Here is a 22,435-nt window from a genome sequence, read left to right as displayed (position 1 = left end):
AGAGAGAGCATAGAAGGAAGCATAGAAGCATAGAAGGAACATAAACCAGAAAGGAACAGAGACAATATACAGTAACAGTCACCTTACAGGCAGTACAATGGCACTAAATTCATATCTTTTAATAGTTACCCTGAATGTAAATGGGCTAAATGCCCCAATCCAAAGACACAGGGTATCAGAATGGATAAAAAAATAGGGCCCAGCAATATGTTGTCTACAAGAAACTCATTTTAGACTGAAAGACACCTCTGGTTTTAAAGTGAGGGGGTGGAAAACCATTTACTATGCTAATGGACATCAAAAGAAAGCTGGGGTGGCAATCCTTATAGCAGATAAACTAGATTGTAAGCCAAAGACTATAACAAGAGATGAGGAAGGACACTATATCATACTTAAAGGGTCTGTTCAACAAGAAGATCTACCCATTTTAAATATCTATGCCCTTAACATGGGAGCTGCCAATAATATAAACTAATTAATAACTGAATGAAAGAAACACATCAACCATAATACAATAATAGTAGGGGACTTTAACACCCCTCTTACTCTAATGGACAGATCATCTAAGCAAATGATCAACAAGAAAATAAAGGCTTTAAATGACACACTGGACCAGGTGGACATCACAGATATATTCAGAACATTCCATCCCAAAGCAACAGAATACTCATTGTTCTCTAGTGCACATGGAACATTCTCCAGAATAGATCACATTCTGGGTCACAAATCAGGTCTCAACTGGTACCAAAAGACTGGGATCATTCCCTGCATATTTTTGGACCACAGTACTTTGAAACTAGAACTCAATCACAAGATGAAAATTGGAAAGAACTCAAATACATGGAGGCTAAAGAGGATCCTACTGAAGAATTAATGGGTCAACCAGGAAATTAAAGAACAATTTTAAAAATTCATGGAAACAAATGAAAATGAAAACACAACTATTCAAAATCTTTGGGACACAGCAAAGGTAGTCCTGAGAGCAAAGTATACAGAAATACAGCCTTTCTCAAAAAACAAGGAAGGTCTCAAGTATACAACCTAATCCTACACTCAAAGGAGCTGGAGACAGAACAGCAAAGAAAGTCCAAACCCAGCAGGAGAAGAGAAATCATAAATATCAGAGCAGAAATCAATGAAATAGAAACCAAAAGAACAGTAGAACAGATCAATGAAACTAGGAGCTGATTCTTTGAAAGAATTAATAAGATTGATAAACCCCTGGCCAACCTCATCAGAAAGAAAAGAGAAAGGATCTAATTTAATAAAATCATGAATGAAAGAGGAGAGATCACAATCAACATCAAAGAAACACAAACAATTATAAGAACATATTATGTGCAACTATACACCAGGAAATTTGGCAATCTGGAAGAAATGGATGCATTCCTAGAGATATATAAACTAACAAAACCTGAACAGACCTATAACCAGTAAGGAGATTGAGGGAGTCATCAAAAACCTCCCAACAAACAAGAGCCCAGGGCCAGATGGCTTCCCAGGGGAATTCAAACATTTAAAGAATACAAACATTTAAAGAAGAATTAATATGTATTCTCCTGAAACGGTTCCAAAAAACAGAAATGGAAAGAAAACTTCCAAACTCATTTTATGAGGCCAGCATGACCTTGATCCCCAAACCAGACAAAGATCCCATCAAAAAGGAGAATTACAGACCAATATCCCTGATGAACATGCATGTAAAAATTCTCACCAGAATACTAGCCAGTAGGATCCAACAGTGCATTAAAAGGATTACTCACCACGACCAAGTTAGATTTATTCCTGGGCTGCAAGGCTGGTTCAATATTTGCAAATCAATCAATGTGATATGATACATTAATAAAAGAAAGAACGAGAACCATATGATACTCTCAATAGATGCCAAAAAAGCATATGACAAAGTACAGCATCCTTTCTTGATCAAAACTCTTCAAAGTGTAGGGATACAGCATACATACCTCAATATCATCAAAGCCATCTATGAAAAACCCACAGCAAATATCATTCTCAATGTGGAAAAACTGAGAGCTTTTCCCCCAAGTCAGGAACACGGCAGGGCTGTCCACTATCACCACTGCTATTCAACATAGTACTAGAAGTCCTAGCCTCAGCAATCAGACAACAAAAAGAAATAAAAGGCATCCAAACTGGCAAAGAAGTAGTCAAACTCTCACTCTTTGCAGATGATACAATACTTTATGTGGAAAACCCAGAAGACTCTACTCCAAAACTGCTAGAACTCCTACAGGAATTCAGTAATGTGTCAGGATATAAAATCAATGCACAGAAATCAGTTGCATTTCTATACATTAACAGCAAGACAGAAGAAAGAAATTAATGAGTCAATCCCATTTACAGTTGCACCTTAAACTATAAGATATGTAGGAATAAACCTAACCAAAGAGGCAAAGAATCTGTACTCAGAAAACTATAAAGAACTCATGAAAGAAATTGAGGAAGACACAAAGAAATGGAAAGATGTTCCATGCTCATGGATTGGAAGAAAAAATATTGTGAAAATGTCTATGCTACCTAAAGCAATCTACACATTTAATGCAATCCCTATCAAAATACCTTCCTTTTTTTTTCAAAGAAATGGAACAAATAACCCTAAAATTTATATGGAACCAGAAAAGATCCTGAATAGCCAGAGGAATGTTGAAAAAGGAAACCAAAGTTGGTGGCATCACAATTCCAGACTTCAAGCTCTATTACAAAGCTGTAATCATGAAGACAGTATGGTATTGGCACAAAAACAGACACATAGGTCAATGGAACAGAATAGAGAGCCCCAAAATGGACCCTCAACTCTATGGTCAACTAATCTTTGACAAAGCAGGAAAGAATGTCCAATGGAAAAAAGACAGTCTCTTCAACAAATGGTGTTGGGAAATTGGACAGCCACATGCAGAAAAATGAAATTGAACCATTTCCTTATACCACACACAAAAATAGACTCAAAATAGGTGAAAGACCTCACTGTAAAATAGGAGTCCATCAAAATCCTTGAGGAGAACACAGGCAACAACCTTTTCGACCTCAGCTGCAGCAACTTCTTCCTAGAGACAGCGTCAGAGGCAAGGAAAGCAAGGGCAAAAATGAACTATTGGGACTGCATTAAGATCAAAAGCTCTTGCACAGCAAAGGAAACAGTCAACAAAACCGAAAGACAAGTGACAGAATGGGAAAAGATATTTGCAAATGACATATCAGATAAAGGGATAGTATCCAAAATCTATAAAGAACTTATCAAACTCGACATCCAATCAAGAAATGGGCAGAAAACATGAACAGACATTTTTGCAAAGAAGACATTCAGATGGTCAACAGACACATGAAAAAGTGCTCAGGAAACAAACTGAGGTCTGCTGGGGGATAGGAGGTTTGAGATAGCGTGGCTTGGGGAGGATATGTGCTATGGTGAGTGCTGTGAAATGTTTAAGCCTGATTTAAGTCTGATTCACAGACCTGTACCCCTGGGGCAAATAATACATTATATATTAACAACAACAACAACAAATATTATTATCTCCTAGTTTCTGAGGGTCATGGATTTGGAAGCACTTGAGCTGGGGGGTGCTGGCTCAGGATTTCTCACAATTTTACAGCCACGCCATTGATGGGCTGCATTATCTGAAGGCTCGACTCTGACAGGAGAATCAACTTGTAAAAAGACTTGAGCCACCTGGGTGGCTCAGTGGGTTAAGACTCTGCCTTCAGCTCGGGTCATAATCTCAGGGTCCTGAGATTGAGTCTTGCATCAGGCTCTCTGCTCGACAGGGAGCCTGATTCTCCCTCTCTCTCTGTCTGCCTCTCTGCCTACTTGTAATCTCTCTCTGTCAAATAAATAAATAAAATCTTAAAAAAAAAAAAAAAAGACTTAGTCACAAGGCTGTTGGCAGAAGGCCTTGGTTTCTGTCTGGCTGTTGGCTGGTCATGTTGGATATTTACTATATGGGTCTCAACACAAGGCTCCCTTAGGTTTCTTAAGACATTGAAGCTGACTTTCCCCATGGCAATTACCCAAGGGGGAGAGAGAGCAAATGAGAGAGAATCACAGCTTTTTTTTTTTTTTTAAATAATCCAGTCTCATAAATGACATGCCATCACTTTAGTTGTATTCTAGCTTCTTAAAATCAAGTCACTAGATCCAGCTCAAGAGATGAACTAAGCTCCACATCTTAAAAAGAGAACTATCAAAGAATTTGTGGACATCTGTTAAAACTACCACAAGTATGAATTGGGCTGAGTGCCCAGACCTCCCTTCAAGCATAACGCATGGATGGATCAACCAGAGTTAAAAGCACAAAATCTGCATACATAAACATCACTTAACCATCCAGGAGCTGGAGTCAGTTCTAGGAGGGTAGTCAATGGCCTTATCAGATGAAGAAATTGGCATCAGTGGGAAAGACCAGCAGTATACATGTTTATGTGGAGCAGGCTAGAAAGGGCATATCATCTGCATTATAATAGGATATGTTATTGTGAAGGCCTTTCTCCTATTTGGGGCATTGTGTTCAGGGAAGAACCACTAGAAAGACCAAAACAGAAACACATCCAAAATTATACTGTTTTACTTCTGGCCAGAATATCTTCCCTGAATCCATCTCCTTTCTTTCATTTGGCCTCAGGTTGAATAGCAGAAAAGAAGAAAGAATTAATAATCATTGAACATTTACTATGCCATTTTATTTATTTCTCACAATTATTCTATCAGATAGGTGTTAAAGACAGATATTAAAATATGGTGCTCTCCCACTTGAGTATGTAGCTGTCTGTCATCCTGAATCTCATTGTTCTCCAGCCCAGTGGTCTCCAAAATGAGGTTGACCTACCCGGACAGCATGCACAATGATTCATGGAAGCTTTGGGGGACAACATATTAGCCCTCTATTTACATATTTAAATGTAAAATATGTAAAATATTAAGGTCTACTAAGGTGTAACATACAGATGGACACTGATGCTGTGATATCCTATTTGTTACCTACTCTCTGTGAGGGATATTGAGGAAACTGTTAAGGTCTTACAATGCAGAAGGGCTATCTATGGAGTCCTCATTCAATTTTAGGTTTTCAGTATTTCCTGGCTTATTTTAGTTGGCATATGCACAGTTAAGTGGATTTACAGATTATATTATCTAAACTACTAGAGCTGGGTAAAGATAATAAAAACCTTCTACACCAAACAGAGGTTCACTAGTTATCCTAAAGCTAAGTCGTTGAGGGAATTATCTAAAGTAAAGATGAGATATGCAACTGTTTTTCAAAAAGTCAAGAGTTTGCAACAATTTTGCAAACATTTTCTATGATGAAACTCACTGTTGGTAGTCTCTTACAGCAAAGATAGTGATTAAATTCAACCTCTGGTATAAACTAAACACTGGACTAGGTCTTTAAATAACTATCTCAGAAAGTGTTAAACCAAGATCTTCAAAAACATAATATTTTAGTGTGCACAAACATTTTTGTCTCATTAATAAATTATTTTTAATTATTGTTTATTTTTATCTCATTTTTAAGCCCCATCTTAGAAATCTCCATTTGTGTATGTCTCATGCATAAAGTATTAGTAGAGAAGTAACAATATAATTTGTGAACAAAGAAATGCATACATTGGTACTAGATACTCAAAATTTCCAATGCCAGTAGAGGCTCATGATCAAAAAATCCTAATGCGATTGAGACTTGCACTCCCTCTCTTGAAATAATTCTAAATAAGAAAAAGGCAAGATAGGTGAGAAAGGAGAGAGCAAGGATGGAGACACACCACAGATGGAGGCTTTGGAAGGCCAGGACTCCTCAGGGATTGGCAAGGAGAAAGCAAGATTTGTTCTTGCTTTCACATACGCACAATACCTAAGGACAAAACCACAACCGACTCTTGTTAAACTACCAAATAGCTAAAAGAGTGTACATCAAGTGACACAGAAGCAGGCAAGCATGGAGATGAACAATGGTGGTCCTGGGGAGCCCCAACAGAGTGCCCATAAAGAGAATGAAGGCTCTCTGCGGCTGAGTTATTCCAAAGAGCTCCTGGTTTTTCTCTGTTCTTATTTTCTATCCTGATGAGAAATGTGCTGATTTCCACCCTGTCTCAGGACAAATAGAACTTTGACATATAGTTCATAATTTACGTAACTGATTTCATATACCTCTACCGGCTGTATGTTTCTGACAACTACAAATACTGCTTTCCCCACTCGGAGGTGTTGTGGGGGCATCTGTGATCACTCTCCTGTGCCCTTGTTGTTCCACTTACGGGTGCTATGGTTTCCATCTGACACGGCAGGGAAGCGAACCAGACTCAGGCAGGTGTGTTACCTGCCCAAGGACACATAAGGGGTAAAGGGCAGAGGCAGGATTTAAACCCAGGTCAATCTTAGGAAGTACCTTAGCTAAACTCTCTTCCATATCTCAGGGATCTCCAGCCTGGATCCCCTCGATCCCAATGCACCTCAATCAGTAGCAATGTTTGGGAGATTCAAGGTACCTCAAGCTATTTCAAAACTTGAAATGTCTCATAGAAATGGCATAAGACAAGCTATTTCTTAAAAAAAAAAAAGATTTATTTACTTATTTGAGAAGGGGAGGGGCAGAGGGAGAAAGAAGTTGAAGCAGATTCCGCGCTGAGCACGGAAACTGAGGCGGGGCTCATTCCCATGATGTTGTGATCATGACCTGAGCTGCAACCAAGAGTCAGAGGCTTAACCTAATGAGCCACCCAGGTGCCCTGAGACAAGGCATTTCTTAATGACTGTAATGAATAAAATCTTTAAAGGGTGGAGTCAGCAATGTATGAAAATCCTATATGTGCTCATTGGTAGTCAGAACATGGGGAGTCATTACTTTAGATTTTTACCCAAAAGACAAATACCCTGTGCCAAGTGCCTTTAACTGTGTACAGTATCTGATGTACCAGACTGCCCACCAAGTAGATGACCTCAGTCTGTTCACATGATCTTACTGTGCTTCAGTTTCCTCTCTGTAAAATAGGGCTGACCACAGACCTACCTCTTAGTATCACCCTAAGAATTTCTAAAAATTGGGCGCCTGGGTGGCTCAGTGGGTTAAGCCTCTGCCTTCGGCTTAGGTCATGATCTCAGGGTCCTGGGATCGAGCCCCGCATCGGGCTCTCTGTTCGGCAGGGAGCCGCTTCCCCCTCTCTCTCTGCCTGCCTCTCTTCCTACTTGTGATCTCTCTCTAATAAATAAATAAAATCTTTAAAAAAAAAGAATTTCTAAAAAGTGAAGCATACAAAGTACTTAGAACAGGCGCCTGACACACAGTGGGAAGTCAGTGACAGCTTTTGTTGTTGTTTTAGCCTTGCTGTTCTCATCTGTAAAATGGACTTACACCACCTTTCCCACAGGCTTATTGTGAGACTCAGATGAAAGAGTACACAGGAGCCTTACAAGCCAGAGCAGGCTCTGAAGATGGGAGCATGTGCTGTAATTTTTACTCCTATGACTCACACGTGAAACAAGTCTAAGAACAGCATATTCCAGCCGGGAAATTAAAAGCTTTGTTCCTTCGGAGTCAGAGTGTGCCCCTGTACAGATCAATGTTGCTGAAGCAAAGAGAGAGATTTAATTACCTCAAGCCTTAGCGCCTTCCCCACTGAGAGCAGAGTGTGCCTGGTGAGAGGAGTGGAGGAATGTGGAGGTAACAGGCCAGAGTGTGGCACCTGGGGACTCCCGGACCACAAGTTCTGGCTCTGCTCTGAGGGCCAGACAACCTTGCAAAGGCAGAGCTGGCCCCAAGGAGAAGGCGTGAGCCTGCCTCTTCCCTGCTGGGATGGAATCTTCCTTGGGAGGGGGCGGCTAGGGCTGCCTTCCTTGCCCTTCATGCATGCATGTGTCTCCACGTGGAGCACGCGGCGCTGTGTTTGCACACCCTGGGGGATGTGCGCCCCAGGCAGCCTCAGCGGCACATGGTCATGTGAAGCCATGAGAGTCTGTACATGTACTCTGCATCTGGGCACACCTGTTGTGTATAAAACATTAGTGGGTTTGCACGTGGGCCCTTTGCTCCCCAGGACACCTTGCGTGTCCCTGTATCTGCTCATGGCCCAGTGGACAAGGATCCGTGTGGCTGGGTAGACCCATCTGTGTAAGTCCACAGCTTCACAGGTATAAATGAGTCTGCACCTGCACTTGCCATGTGTCTCAGCAGTGCCCGAGAATCCGAGACAGGGCAGGCTGGGGGGCTGCCCACGGACATCTGTGGGGAGGGCTCTGGGAGATTCTGGGTGAATGCTCCTAAGCTAGGAGGAGGCAAGTTTAGAAGAGAGAAACAGCTCACAGCTGGAGGGGTCAAGCAGGTGGGGATACTAAGTGAGAGGAGGAGCAGAGCCTGGGCTGGGAGGAGGAGAGAACAGGAAGAACACAGTGCAGAAACAGGGAAGCCAAGCATCTGGCTAGCAAACCCACAGTTGCTGGCAGGAAAGACAGGAGAGCTGGTTGTTGTTTTTTTTCCATGGAGGTATCCCCTTACTGGCGTCATACCAGCTGCAACAGGTGCATGCATAGACGGTATCAGCTTGAGTAGCGTCTTAACATGCCTGGGATCTATACTTGCACGGGGCTTTTCTAGAGTTCCACAGGTGATGGGGTTGCATCTCAAACTTGTTGGCTTTTCCTCAGACAGCATTTAGACAACACCTACTGTGTGTGTGTTTTAGAGGAACTAGAAGGAAGTGCAATCCCGTTCTTATATTCTAAACAGAGGAATGAAACATGCAATGCAGAGAAAAGATATAAGCAACATAAAGAAAGCGGGGAGGAACTCTTAATTTCTAGAGTTGTGTTCAAGTCTGAACTCTGGCTTTTACTAGCCGTGTGGTCTTGGGAAAGTTATTTAACCACTCTGAGATTCATTTCCTTCATCAATCAGATGAGATGATAACACAAACATCACTAGGTTGTTGTGAGAATTACAGGAAGTAATGTCTATAAAGTTAACTAATAAACTATAAAGTACAAAGCAAATGTGGTAGATGTGGGCTTGATCAGGCAGGCTCCCTGGAGGAGGAAGGAGCTGAGCATGGGGATAACCAAGGCTCACCCTTGCCCTAGAGAGGATGTGGGCAATCCTAAATTCCCACACCTCAGTAGGCTCCAGATACCTGCTCTCACAAATCCTTAAATGTCAGGGCAGAAGAGTTCCTTAGAACACAAATGGAACTCCTCATGTTACATAGGCAGAGACAGACTCAGGAGAGTTCATCCAGAAGTTCCTAGAAGGAGAGCTAACGGGCTGTGAGGCAAGGTACCCTGCTCTTGCACACGTTTGGAGCCCTGCTGATGGGCAGAGCTTCTGTTAGCTGACAGGGCACTTTTACAAATAAGGAAAGAGCCCTCCTCTGGGTAGGTACAGCTCTATGATGCCCAGCTTAGTGAGCAGTCAGCAACTTTGTGTGAATGCAGAATAGAACACTGTGCCTTCCCCGCCAGGGCAGACAGAGCACCCCTGAGCACACTGCTCGGCATCCAGAGCTTGAGCAAGAGGGCAGCCTCACTCCCCTCTCAGGTGGACACCCTGCGAGACCATGCAGGATGGCCCTGTGTCTGAGCCTTGTAAGGGCTGGGACCAGGCAGCATGCCAAGCTCTGAAGACACAGGAGTGAGCAGGACAGCACCCCTCACCCCCCGCCACGAACTCTCAGTTCAGTGGAGGGAATGACAGTCATGACAAAATCGCAACCTGTCATTGCAAAAAGTTCCACGGGAGAGGAGCCTGCAGGATCAGAGAACCCCAAACCAAGCCTCAGGGTCAGGAGAAGCTTAGCAGAGACATGGACAAAGGGTCAAGACTCCAGTGAGCCTGGCACATAGCATTTAAAGGTGTACAGAAAGGGTTTGTACATTTTAATGCAGCCCTGTCAAACCGATGCATGGAAACAACCTCTGAATCACAAGGGCACCATTAAAATAATAATGGATAATGCTCATTAAGCACTCACCATGTATTTCAATTCATTGACTCCTACAACAATCCTAGGAGATAGGAAGTGCTTTCATCCACATTTTCAGATGAGGAAACTGGGGGGCCAGGGACCCAGCCAGTAAGTGGCAGAACTGGGGAGATGGGCTCCAAGCTGCCCTCCTCACCCCCAACCTCCTCACCGCCACCCTACACCACCTCTGGTCAGATGTGTTTCCCCTGCTGCAACTCAGGAATAAGGACTAAAGGAGATCTGGACTTTGGATGAAAGACCTAGGGCAGCAAGGTGGCCTCAAGAACGTGCCTCTTGGATGTCCACCTTCAGAAAGTGTCACTGACCGATGGTCCCATCAACTGCTTTCTGAAACCTGGCACCGCCTTTGCACCACACTTGCCCCTGGTCTCTCCCAGCCAGTGGCCAAGCCAGGGAGGGCCACTCACGCAGGGCCTCTCCCGGGAGATTCAGCTCTCTCATGGGCAACTTTATCTCAAGGAACCCCAGGAAGCCTTGCCAAACCTAGCACTATCTAAGATATTTCCTCCCAAGCTTCCTTCCCTCTCTCCCTCACTGGCGGTCAGATCGGCATCACAGTCTACAGCTCAGCCGGACTTCTCTGGCCTCCCCCCTCATTTTCTCTCATAGGCTGTTATCCTTCTGGATGTCTGTATGCGTGGTTCTGTCTCAGTTTCTGCTCTCTGCTTTCTCAGAGGACCTGACCTCACACAGCTGAGGTGGGTAGGTCTGAGGGGAAGCAAAGTGGGTGCCCAGGAAAGGTCCCTGAAGCCTAGGATCCTGAACCTAGGGGGCAAATGAGAGGGATACTTGGGGAGGATGCCCAAATGGTTGTCAGGTAAAGCCCTGTTACTCTATTTCCCCCTCTTCAGACCTCATAGAAGCTATTCTTTTTACAGGAAGGAACCATTTCTCTCCCTGGCCACACACCATCTCTTGCCTCCACGTGGCTTTACCTGGCTCCCGTCTGGAGGTCACATTTCTAGGAAGACTTGACACCTTCTCTGGGTGATGCAGCTCATCTTCATTCTGCCACTGCCCCCTGACCTTCCCCTACCATGCCACTCACCCCACAGCACTGGCAACCTGGTTACGCCTCTGTCTGCCCAGCTAGGTGGGTGTTCTTTGAGGGGTGGGCTGAGACTGTGCTCTTTCTCACTGTCTTCTGGTGCCTGGGGCAGGAGCGCCTGCAAAATTGGTGTGTTGAATAAAGGGACACATTCATACATGGAAGAGTGGCCTCCCAGAAGACAGACACATCACGTCTTCTGCAAAACAGACAGACGACCTGGACGCAGAATCCCATAGTGGACAACTGAGACCACCAAGATTTTTGCGTGATCCTGAGCCTGCTCATTGGTTGCTGGGGACTCTGGCAGCTCTCTACTTTGCCGAGCTTCCCAGTGCCTTTAACTTTAATAAGGGGTGATGATGCCCGACTCTCTGAACTGAAAATGAAACCCATGAAACCTTTGATAAAGTGGCTGGTTAGAGTAACAGGAAGTCAAGTGTGTCAGACCCTCCAGCCTGGCCCCCGAGGAATGTCACCGCGGATCCCTCATGCACGTGCAGTGGGGCTCAGCAGGGCTCAGGCTCTGCCCTCCTGGCTACATGGTAGACCTGAGTTACATCTGCTCTGCTGTCTGCTCTACCTGCCTGCCCTCTCTCTTGACGATCCCGTTTTCTTATCTCCTGATTATTAAAAACATAATAATATACATATTGCTCCCCTGCTACTTGTCGCAGACACTGGGGATTCAGAAAAAAGGAGTTGAGTGGGGCGCCTGGGTGGCTCAGTGGTTTAGGCCGCTGCCTTTGGCTCAGGTCATGGTCTCAGGGTCCTGGGATCGAGTCCCGCATCGGGCTCTCTGCTCGGCAGGGAGCCTGCTTCCCTCTCACTCTCTCTGCCTGCCTCTCTGCCTACTTGTGATCTCTCTCTGTCAAATAAATAAATAAAATCTAAAAAAAAAAAAAAAAAAAAAAGGAAGAAAGGAGTTGAGCATCTTTTTTTCTGAGAGCTCATAGTCCAGTAAGGGGCTGGGAGAGGGAGACAGTAGAAACAAGCACAAAAATAAGTAATAAGTAATTGCTGCTCAGGGCAGGAACAGCCACAAGAGACGAAGCCCTAGCTGCTGGCATGGGACAACATGGATCCCAGATTTTCCATGAAAGCCAATTCCAAATCATTTTAATGTTTTTTTCAAAACAGGCACAGGGTTGGGTATGATTTATCATGCATTACTTTTTTATGGAATACTTCAGGCATTTAAAAAGTGTAAGTACAATGCACCACCTTGTACCCATTATCCGGCTTAAAACAGAAAACCTGATTTCCTTCTCCTTTCTTTCTATCCCCAGTGGTCACCTCTCTCCCGAATTTGATGCTTATTATTCCCTGGTGTGTCTTTTATATTTTTATTATATACGTATCTACAAACAAGGTATCACCTTGTTTTACACATTCTCTTTTTGGCCCTCTGGGTATTTATTTCCATTCTTTGGCCTTTTTTCAAATGAAGTTCTACACATGTTAAAACTTCATAGAAATGTTACGTACTGTATGTATCACCCTGCACCACTTTGGGGGTCTTGCTCAGCATTATTATATTTTTTAGATGCCTCCATGGTGATATCTATATTTCTAATTCATTCATTTGCACCATTCTGTAGTATTCCATTCCATGACAATATCGCCCTATTGATCTGTGTTCCTGGCAGTAGACAGTGGACTGGGGAAGTGAAATCATAGAGTCTGTCCCTTAGAGCTCTCCAAGAAGCAGGCATGAAGACAGGACCAGATGTGCAAGAGAGTCATTGGGGAAACACATGACTGACGAAGGGTAAGGTAGGCGGAAGTAGGCAGGCAGAGCCTTTAGACCGTGGGGCAGGGGACTGGGGAGGAAGGAGGATGGATTCAGAAGAGCTTCTGACTGTAGCACAGTTCTACGAGGCCCAGCAAGGCCAACAGAAAGTCCCTGAGCAATCATCATCCATTACAGGTACCTCACTGCGGGCAGGAGTGGCCCTGCCCAGCCCTGGCCCCCTGCTGTCCTCAGTCACCAGCTGGGGGCAGTCCAGGTTAAGCATCATTGGTGGATCTGGAGGTGTGGCAGCGAGAGCACTTGTCCCCCATGGTCCCCACAGTGGGTTCTCTTGAAGAAGGGGAGGGGCCTGAGTGGTGCCACACCTTCCACGACTACCATACTGTAAACCAGGAGAGAGGAGGTAGATTCTTAATCTGTTTGGCAGACATTCATTCATTCATTCATTCACTCATCTGCTACCCTGGGTGGGGGGAGTGAGATATTCAAGAAGGCTGTCACAGAAAGCCTCAATAATGATGGGTGCTGAGGGACTCTTTGAAGCCTCACTGCTGGAACCAGCAATCTCAGTAAGTCTCTTCTGTTGATTTATTGCTGACTACATGGAGCTTGGCTGCCTGAGAGCTCCAGTTAAGGCTCCAAGAGGCTCTATGCTAAGGTTCTAGAGTCCAGCAGACCTGCATTTCATTCTCTTCTCTGACACGGTCATTTATACAAGCCATCTTACTGCTAGAGGTCTCACTCCTCTCCTCTGTAAAATGAGGATAACCAGGCCTCTCTCACAGAATTGTTACAGGGACAAAGATGACATAAGCATAGTGTTTGATACACATAGTAGGTGCTTTCAAACTCTGTCCCTCTAGGTCATTGTTAGGGATAATTTTTGGGTGCAATATATTTTCTAAAACTGAGAGATGTTTAAAAACTTAGAACCCTAGCTCTGCAAACTCCAGCTATCTGTAGCAATCGGAGTGAATCAAAATGATGTCCACTGAACCTTCTTATTCATACCCATCACTCTTTCTAAAGCAGCATTTGTGATTAATCTCACTCCTGGGCTAAATCGGTCCCAAGTGTGTCCGAGGCACTTGATAAAGAAGCTTTCTGATTTATAGCAAACACCATTATTGAGCGGTGGCAGAGTGAGGCCATTGGGGGATTTGTCTTGCTGGAAACTCTGCCTGTTGGAGCCATTTCTTCTATTTTCCTGGATAAGAGCTAAATTTATTTCAAAACAGATGAACGGGGTCCTTTTTTTGCTTCCTTGGTGGGGTAGGAAGGAGAAAGAAGTTGTACAAATTTTAAAAATAAAGAATAATACTTAATATTTTAAACTTGGAAAGCTCTTTGCAGCTTACGCACCCCTCAGGATTCAACGGAAGGCTAGGCCCATAGTAGGTCCTCAATAAATGTCTGTGAAAGTGTATCATCATCTCCTTTAATCCTCACAGTGGCCCTGTGAAGTACATCAAGGCCATTCTTCCCATTTGGCAAAGGAGGAAGCTGAAGTTCACAGTTAAGGAACAGCACAGCCAGGACTCTGAACTTGAGCAGCCATCACACCATGGCCCCCAGAAGCCCAGGAGCAGAGCCATCATGCCCATTCTCTGAGTACAAATGCCTGAGACACTTCCTCAGAGGGAAAACCTGGTCAGCCAAGGCTGTAACTTCTTTTTTACCTGGTTTTTGGTTCATTTGGTTCTACTGCAGAACACATTTCTGGAACGTTTGCCTCTTAGAGTCCATCTTCCTTGGTTTGTCTGCTCAGAGACTGACTCTTCCCACCAACAACACTTGGAGATAGTCATCTTGGCTTGAACACTTCCAGTGACAGACAGCTCCCTACCCAGAGGAGCTGGCCACTGCTGGGAGCGCTTCTTATGTGATTGGGCTAGTACACTGCCCCGGAATGTAATTCCCTGGAAGGTACTTAGACTTGGCTCCAGGCAGAAGAGCAGCAGTGAAAAGCTTAGGCTCAGACAGACCTGGCTTAAAGCATAGCCATTCCACTTACTGAGTCTGTGACATTGTTATTTAACTTGTAAAATGTATTATTTAACCCATAAAACTGAAAATGGAAACAGCAATATTTTATCAGCAGGAATTCGTTTGGGTACAGGTAAGAAGATACTCAATTAATAGGGGCATAAACAATAAAGACATTTAATTATCTCCCTTCACAAAAAATTTCAAGGGAGCAGAGCCAGTGTTGGCTCAGCAACAAGGTGATATTAGGGTTCTTGCTTGGTATTTTCACTATTCTTAGTTTGTGGGAAGGCCACAGCAGCAATAAAATTCATATCTTTTTTTTTTTTTTTTAGATTTTATTTATTTGACAAAGAGAGATCACAAAAAGGCAGAGAGGCAGGCAGAGAGAGGGGAAGGGAAGCAGACCCCCTGCTGAGCAGAGAGCCTGATGCGGGGCTCCATCCCAAGACCCTGAGATCATGACCTGAGGCGAAGGCAGAGGCTTAACCCACTGAGCCACCCAGGTACCCCTAAACTTCATATCTTAACACAGTACTTGCAAAGCAGAAATGGAAAAAAAGAAAAAACAAAAGGATAGCCTTTATGTGACCTCTCTTTTATCAGGGAGGGAAATATTTGCCATCTCTGGAAAATATCACATGTTCCTTTATTCCTCATTGAGCAGATCTGGTCACCTGCCTAACTCCTAAATCAATCACTGTCTTTGGGGGATAATGCTGCCTTGATTGACTTAAATGATCATGATTTATCATGATAAATAAAAGCCTTAGACAGGGTATAGTCACCTAAACAGAAGAAAGTTTTGGTAGAAAGGAAGAGGAAGAATGGCTGTTGGCTGGGCAGCAATAGTATTGGAGTTGAGGGTAAAAGGGAAGAACACACGCAAAGTGTTTAGTAGAGTTTCTGACACATTTTAAATCTGTTAACTATAATTGCCTACTATTGTTATAAACGTTAGTAAAAGTATCCAACTTCTCTCTGACCATCTCGTCTCCCAGTTAGAACTTGAGTTCACTGTAAATTCTGTTCTACATTGATGGTCATGCTTCCTGGAGAAAGGATAAAGGGGTCATAAAAGATAAGGCTGTCTTGTTGCACAACTATAATGGGTGATACTTACATTGTTCTGTGGTTGGATGGCACCCCCTGGAGGTGTGCACACCTTGTGTGACCATTAGATTCAGTTCTAATTGGAGTAAAATAATTATTTCTGCGTCATTTGTCTTCACATACCATATTTTCCCAGAAGTGGTCCCCTCCTGCCCTTGGTATATTTGGTCCCAACATACCCTTTAGTTTTAGGGTACCTTTTTTTTTTAGTTTTAATTTTTAGCTTTTTTAGTTGTTTTATTTTTTATTATAATTACTTTTCTAAGTCTCACTTCAGAAATTAGCCTGAATCAACATCTTGTCAACATCTTGGGTAAAAAAGGCAGTTCCTTTAAGGGAGAAAGTCAATGATCCTTAATGGTCCTGGAACTTGACCCTGGGAGCTCTATCTATCCTTCATATTTCAGTGGGGCCTAGGGTGAGGAAGACTTTCTGGCTCTCCCAGGACACTTGAAATAGTTCAAGGAGAGATATCTTGCCAGCAGAGGGTAGAAACAAGAGCAAGTAATACCCCATTAATACCTAATGTTATCTTGAGCAGAAAACAAATGACTTCATTGAAAGAATACTCTTATATTTGTCTCTTGACATTCTCTGCCTTACAAAAGAATCTCTTAATTTGAGGCCTGGCCTCAAAGAAATGAATCTCCTCTCAGATTTTGGTCCCAAACCCTCCTTTGTAAATCATCTTTGGAAGTAAGTGGACTAGAAGCCACAAAGTTGAGAGGGAAAGAGAAATAGCAAGGAGGGACCAGTTACCCAGTGCCAAGCTCCTACATGGCCAAACCTGCTGCCTCTCACAGGTGCTCTGGGAGGCAGATATTACCAAATATTTAGTAGGAGTGAAATCGGTCCTGGGAAAGTGAAGTAATATTAATCCAGGATCTATCTGGTTCGAAAGACTTTTCTCTACATCACACTGTATCTTTGTGCACGGTATCTCAACCAACCAGCCAAAGAGCCAGCGTACTACCACCTAACACCTCCAGACAGCATTAATCTGGGGCCCCAAATCTTCAAAGGGCTAGGTTGTCCAAACCATGATGTCTACATGAGGTCACAGAAGCTCTCTGGGTTTAGATTTTGTCATTTCTATATAAGGTGGGACAATCAGAGGACCTCATGCGGGTCCTGTTGCAGGAATCCAATATGTCAAGTGTTTGTACGAGGCCTCAGTGATGAATGGTCACTCTTATTATTGTCCGGGTTACTGATCTTATTGTCGTTAACGTGATCTTGCTGAGCTCTAATGACCACATCTCCAGAACAATCCAACCCCCAGTTCCTCTGCAGAATAAGTCTGAGCGCTGCTAAGCAGGCCTCTCCAAGTCTGGCATGTCTTCCCAGCCTGCCTTTCCTTCATGTTTTGACTCCTGACGGATTTCTGTGCTCCGGACGAGGCCGCTGAGTGGTAACTTTGCAATCTGTTCCGGCTGTTAAATGAACTTCTCCTGCTCCCGGACGAACTGTCACACATGCGTCAATACCACTTTATGCCCGGACTATGATTTCCAAGTCAAAACTCCCACTGCATGGGTAGCTATTAGGGTCACTCCTGATCCAGAGCCCATGAATCACAGATAATAGGTTCCAACGGAGAGGCTGCTCTGGGAATTGACTGTGGCCTGAAGGAGGGAGGACCAGCTATTGTACTTGGGCATGTTCATGGCTACTCTGGGCATCAGAGGACCATTGTCCATGTCACCATCATAAGAGGAGGTAACACTCTGAAGGGAAAATAAGGAACTCATGGCCAAGACCGCCATTTAGAGGACCCATTTAGAGCTGATAGTTGACTTACGATTTCCTCAGCACGATCCACACAGGGATTATTAGAACCATTTGTGATGCAGCCATGGGACCTTACTTTATCTCTCTGAACTTTAGTTTCTTCTTCTGTTAAGTAGGGTTGTTATGGGAAGTCAAGAACAACAAGTTTGATAGTGAATTTCACAGTTTGGCCCCAAGGCAGGTGCTAAGGTAGGCTAGATGGGTACCAGGTCATTTGGCAGTGATCCTGGGGAAGCACATGCAGAAGACTGGATGGAGAGAGAGGGAAGGGAGAGAAGCCTACAGAGTCTTCATTAAGGAGTGGGTTAAAGTTCTGGGCAATGGCGGATCCAGTCCTATCCACTGGCAAACTGCGGATCACATCCTAGAATCATCCCGAAAGGATGAGACATTTACTACTGATGCTGATCCCCTGGATGTGGGACACCCTGAAGGAGTCAAACCCCCTGTTCTCCTGGTGCCCCTGCTGGTGATGGAGCAAATCACGGGGTGGCAGAGAAACCCCTCAACAGTGAAGGAAGCAGCTGGGTGAGAATGGCACTGGAAACTCTGCCCCCCACCCCCACTCCCTCCTGGCTGCAGGTGAGCTCGGGTGGGCCGAGGGGTGGGGTTGGGGCCTCCCACATGGTCCTGACACACACTCCTGATGCATATACCTCCTACATGCTGGGAGATGCCTGAGCCCCAGGCATACATTTGGGCTTCCCCACATAACCCCATGAAGCCCCAACAGTTACTACCTCCATTTTTCCAGAGGAAGAAAAGTGAGCCTTATGGAGTAAAGTGACTTACTCAGAATGAGCCTGCCCCAAATCTCGCCACTTGGGAAAATAACCCATGCCTTGAGGAGGTGCTGTGAGGATTAAACAGAGAGAGAGGTTGTGGTGTCTTGTCTTTATCAGGGCTCACCAAACATGAATTTCCATTCTTTCAGTCCATCCTCTGGAGAACGGGCTGGAAAGGAAGAGGCTGACTTAAGCATCAGAAAATAGAAATTGATGGAAACCAGGTATACTCTCTAGACCAAGGTCATTATAGGATTAATAGAATAACTAGGGTAGATACACACACACATACTCATAAATCAGACTAAAAAAAAACATGGTACAATAAAGGCTTCACTTTGTCTCACATATCTTCAATTCTGTGTTGTACTAGATCAGGCAAATGGCCATCTTTTTGGAAATACCCTCTGCTAACTAACGATCTTACAGTCCAGACTAAGACAGTGCTAGAATATAAGAATCGGCGGGGGGAGAGCAGTTTGGATGCTGTCCAAAGCATATACACATTGCTATATTCAAAACCCATAATAATCCTGAGAAATAATCAGGGCAGATGTTACTATTCTGCGCTCCATAAGACTGGTCATGTTGCCCCTGATTTTCTCAAGGCTACTATAACATCAGAGGAATAGCTGTAGAAAAATAAAATTCAACTTGTTTGAATTTGATTCAACCGTACAAAAACAATAATTAAAGAAATATATCCTTAAATATAGAACAACAGAATCTTTAAGTGGATCATCCATCATCCCTAACCCACAAAAATATGGTTCTACTTTGATATCTTGGTCAAAATTAATACATGTCAATTTTACTTTCTTTTATAGTCTGAAGAAAAAACAAAGCAATTTGCTTTAAACCCTTGTCACCCAGGATGAGGTCTCTGGCTCCTCGTGGCCCACAAAGACGGTGCTGGGCGTCTGCCAGCTGTGCTTAATATTTCAAAAAGCCTAACTAAAAATTTTGCATTTTCTTTACATAATTAGGCCACCCTGACTAATTAAAATCACAAATTTTTCTTTTGGCTGGAATTTTGATAATAGCAGAGATCACGTGATGATCGGAAGTCCTGATTGGTCTTTGATGATATCACAGAAATTCTGAGACATGGAAGCAGGACCACACTGTGACTTCCGCCCCGTGCCTAACAAACTCATCCCCCAAACAGCCAACACAGCAAGAAGCTCTGGTCATGAGCCGGGAGCCTCCACCCCTTCAAGACAGAACTCTGCTGTGAGAGTCCATGCACACAGCCAGGCCACACAAAAGGAGTCCTTGATGACTAAAAGGCTGGGAGTCACAAAGGCTGGGAGTCACTACCTACCCTTGGAGGCTACTGGTCTTCTGATAGAAGTTTGGGGGTAACTGTGAAGGGGTGAGTATACACTGATAGGGTTCTTTCCAGTAAGAAGTGAGAGAGATTTCTCACCACAGATTAAGGCACTCTCAAGGCTCCAATAAAAACACATTATAAAGATGATTAACAGGAATTTTATCCCTCATGTATATGAATATACTTAAAATGAATATTTTTACCACCTGTCATAGAATATTAAAACGAATGCTTTTAAGAGAAAGGAAGGTATTGGCCCTGCTGTTCGCAAATGAGGGGTGACGGGAAAAGAGTTTTCACTGCCACTTCCTTTATGAGATCTGCCAACCATAGTGGCAGTAACTGGATGAGGAGCACAGACTTTGGAGTCGGAAGATGAGGGTTTGAATCTCAGCTCGGCCATTATGAGCTGAGCAGTGCTGCGCACACAGTTGCTTAGCATCTCCAAGCTTCGGTCTCCAGAGGAAACATGGAGGTAATACGTCCCTCTCCAAAGAACGTGGTATGACTGAAGGAGCACCGGATTACAAATCAGGAATCCTTTCCGTCTCATGCCAGGTCAGTCATTGACTTACAGTGCATGCTGGGAGAACGTGCCTAATCCCTCCAAGCCTTAGTCCTCTCCTTTATAAGGAAGTAACACCACATGTCCTTCCAGTCTCTCAGGTCGGTTTTGACATTAGGAGGTACTTCAGGTCGTAAATGATAAAACCAATATACTAATGAAAATTTACTGCCATATAAACATTGTTTTTCTACTCAGATTAAATATCATTTTGGACCAAATCCACAAATTATTTTCTTTGCCTCCTTAAAGAAGATAAATGTAATGGGTTTTTATTCCAGTCACTTAGTAGACCCTGCAGTTCCATGTTTGTCACTCTGTTTTGTTTTTTATGTTCAGTTAGCCATTGTATAGTACATAATTAGTTTTTGATGTAGTGTTCAGTGATTCAAGTGCTCATCACAGCATGTGCCTTCCTCAATACCCATCACCCTGTTCCCACCCACCCACCCTCCTCCCCTCTGAAACCCCCAGATTGTTTCTTGGAGTCCACAGTCTCTCATAGTTCCTCATTCTTTCTCTTGTTGGAATGGTGCTGACTTTAACCATCCTCAGCTCCAGCCAGTCAGGATTATCCCATCCCCTGTGCTGGTCATTGCTTCTGGGTTGCTCTTCAGAGGGTGCAATTAGTATTGAAGGTTCTGTTTCAATAGCTGTGAGGTGAGCCACTCTTTCCAACTGGAAGAGAATGAAACATGTAGCTCTGGTAGCTGCTGGCAGCCATCTTGACATCAGCAGGGAAGAGTGAAGCCAGAGCTGAGAAAAATCAGAGAGAGAAAGAACCACTGCTCTCTGGACTAAATCGTGTCCAAAGCTAGCATACTTCTGGGCTTTTTTGTTAGTGAGGCAATAAATTTTCTTGAGTTTCAGGGTTTTTGTTTTTGTTTTTTTCTGTTCTTGCAAGTAAAATAATCTTAAGAAATATGTCGCCTAACATTGAGCAAGTTTCATTAACCCTCTAAACTTTAGTTTCCTGGTCTATAATGAGGCTAATAGAATATCTATCACATATAGGGCTGCAGTGAGGTTCAACAGTGCTTGAAAAATGTTTAGCACAGTGGTTGGTACAAAGTAAGCATTCAATAAATCGTGGCTATTTTTATTATGTTTTTTATTTTTTATTTTTATTTATTATGTTATTTTATTATGTTTGGAGCTCTACGCATTATGCTAAATGATTTCAGTACATCATTTGCCTTAATCATCACGTATGAAGTGGGATCTCTTATCCCCAATTTACAAATGAATAAATGAGGGTTAGAGAGTTGAAGTGACTTTGCTCAGGGTCCCATGGCTACCAAGAGGCAGAGATTTCATAAAGTGCCTTTCTTTCTTATTTTTCATTATCCTTTGACCAGAGAATATTGAATGTATGGTATCAGTAAAATACTAACTGAATACCCATAATGTGCCAAAAGTTATTAGGTACTAGAGACATAGCAGTAAATATACATATTCTTTTTTTTTCTTAAAGATTTTATTTATTCAGTTGACAGAGATCACAAGTAGGCAGAGAGGCAGGCAGAGAGAGAGAGGAAAGCAGGCTCCCTGCTAAGCAGAGAGCCCCATGTGGAGCTTGATCCCAGGACCCTGAGATCATGACCTGAGTCAAAGGCAGAGGCTTAACCCACTGAGCCACCCAGGTGCCCCTACATATTCTCTTTGAGTTTAGAGGACAGTCCTGCAACTACCCAGATTATAGGAGAGATTTGATTGACTCTGTGCTTTATATTTATGGGCATCACACTCCTAACCACTGAGCAACTAGCCAATGACACCTAAATCCTCTGGCCACATGAAAAGCCATGACAGTATGGTACGCAACAAAATGCAGAACTTAGAGAGGTCGTTTCCATATACAACTTAGAGCATATGTATACATATTACATGCCAATGGCCATTTAATTTCTCCTAAAACCCTGAGCTGAAAATGTAACATTTAACATTTATTGATCCCCTGGGTTAAAAATATTGTTTTATGCGCTATAAATTTATTCTCTCTATATTTTCTCTGCTTTTTCTGACATGTCAACTTGTATATGTTTCCTAGGAAGTCCAAATAGTACAATTACATGTG

This window comes from Meles meles, chromosome 1, assembly GCF_922984935.1.
Source record: "Meles meles chromosome 1, mMelMel3.1 paternal haplotype, whole genome shotgun sequence".
NCBI classification, from domain to species: Eukaryota; Metazoa; Chordata; class Mammalia; order Carnivora; family Mustelidae; genus Meles; species Meles meles.
The sequence above is the reverse complement of the archived record's forward strand: the minus strand, read 5'-3'. Positions refer to the sequence as shown.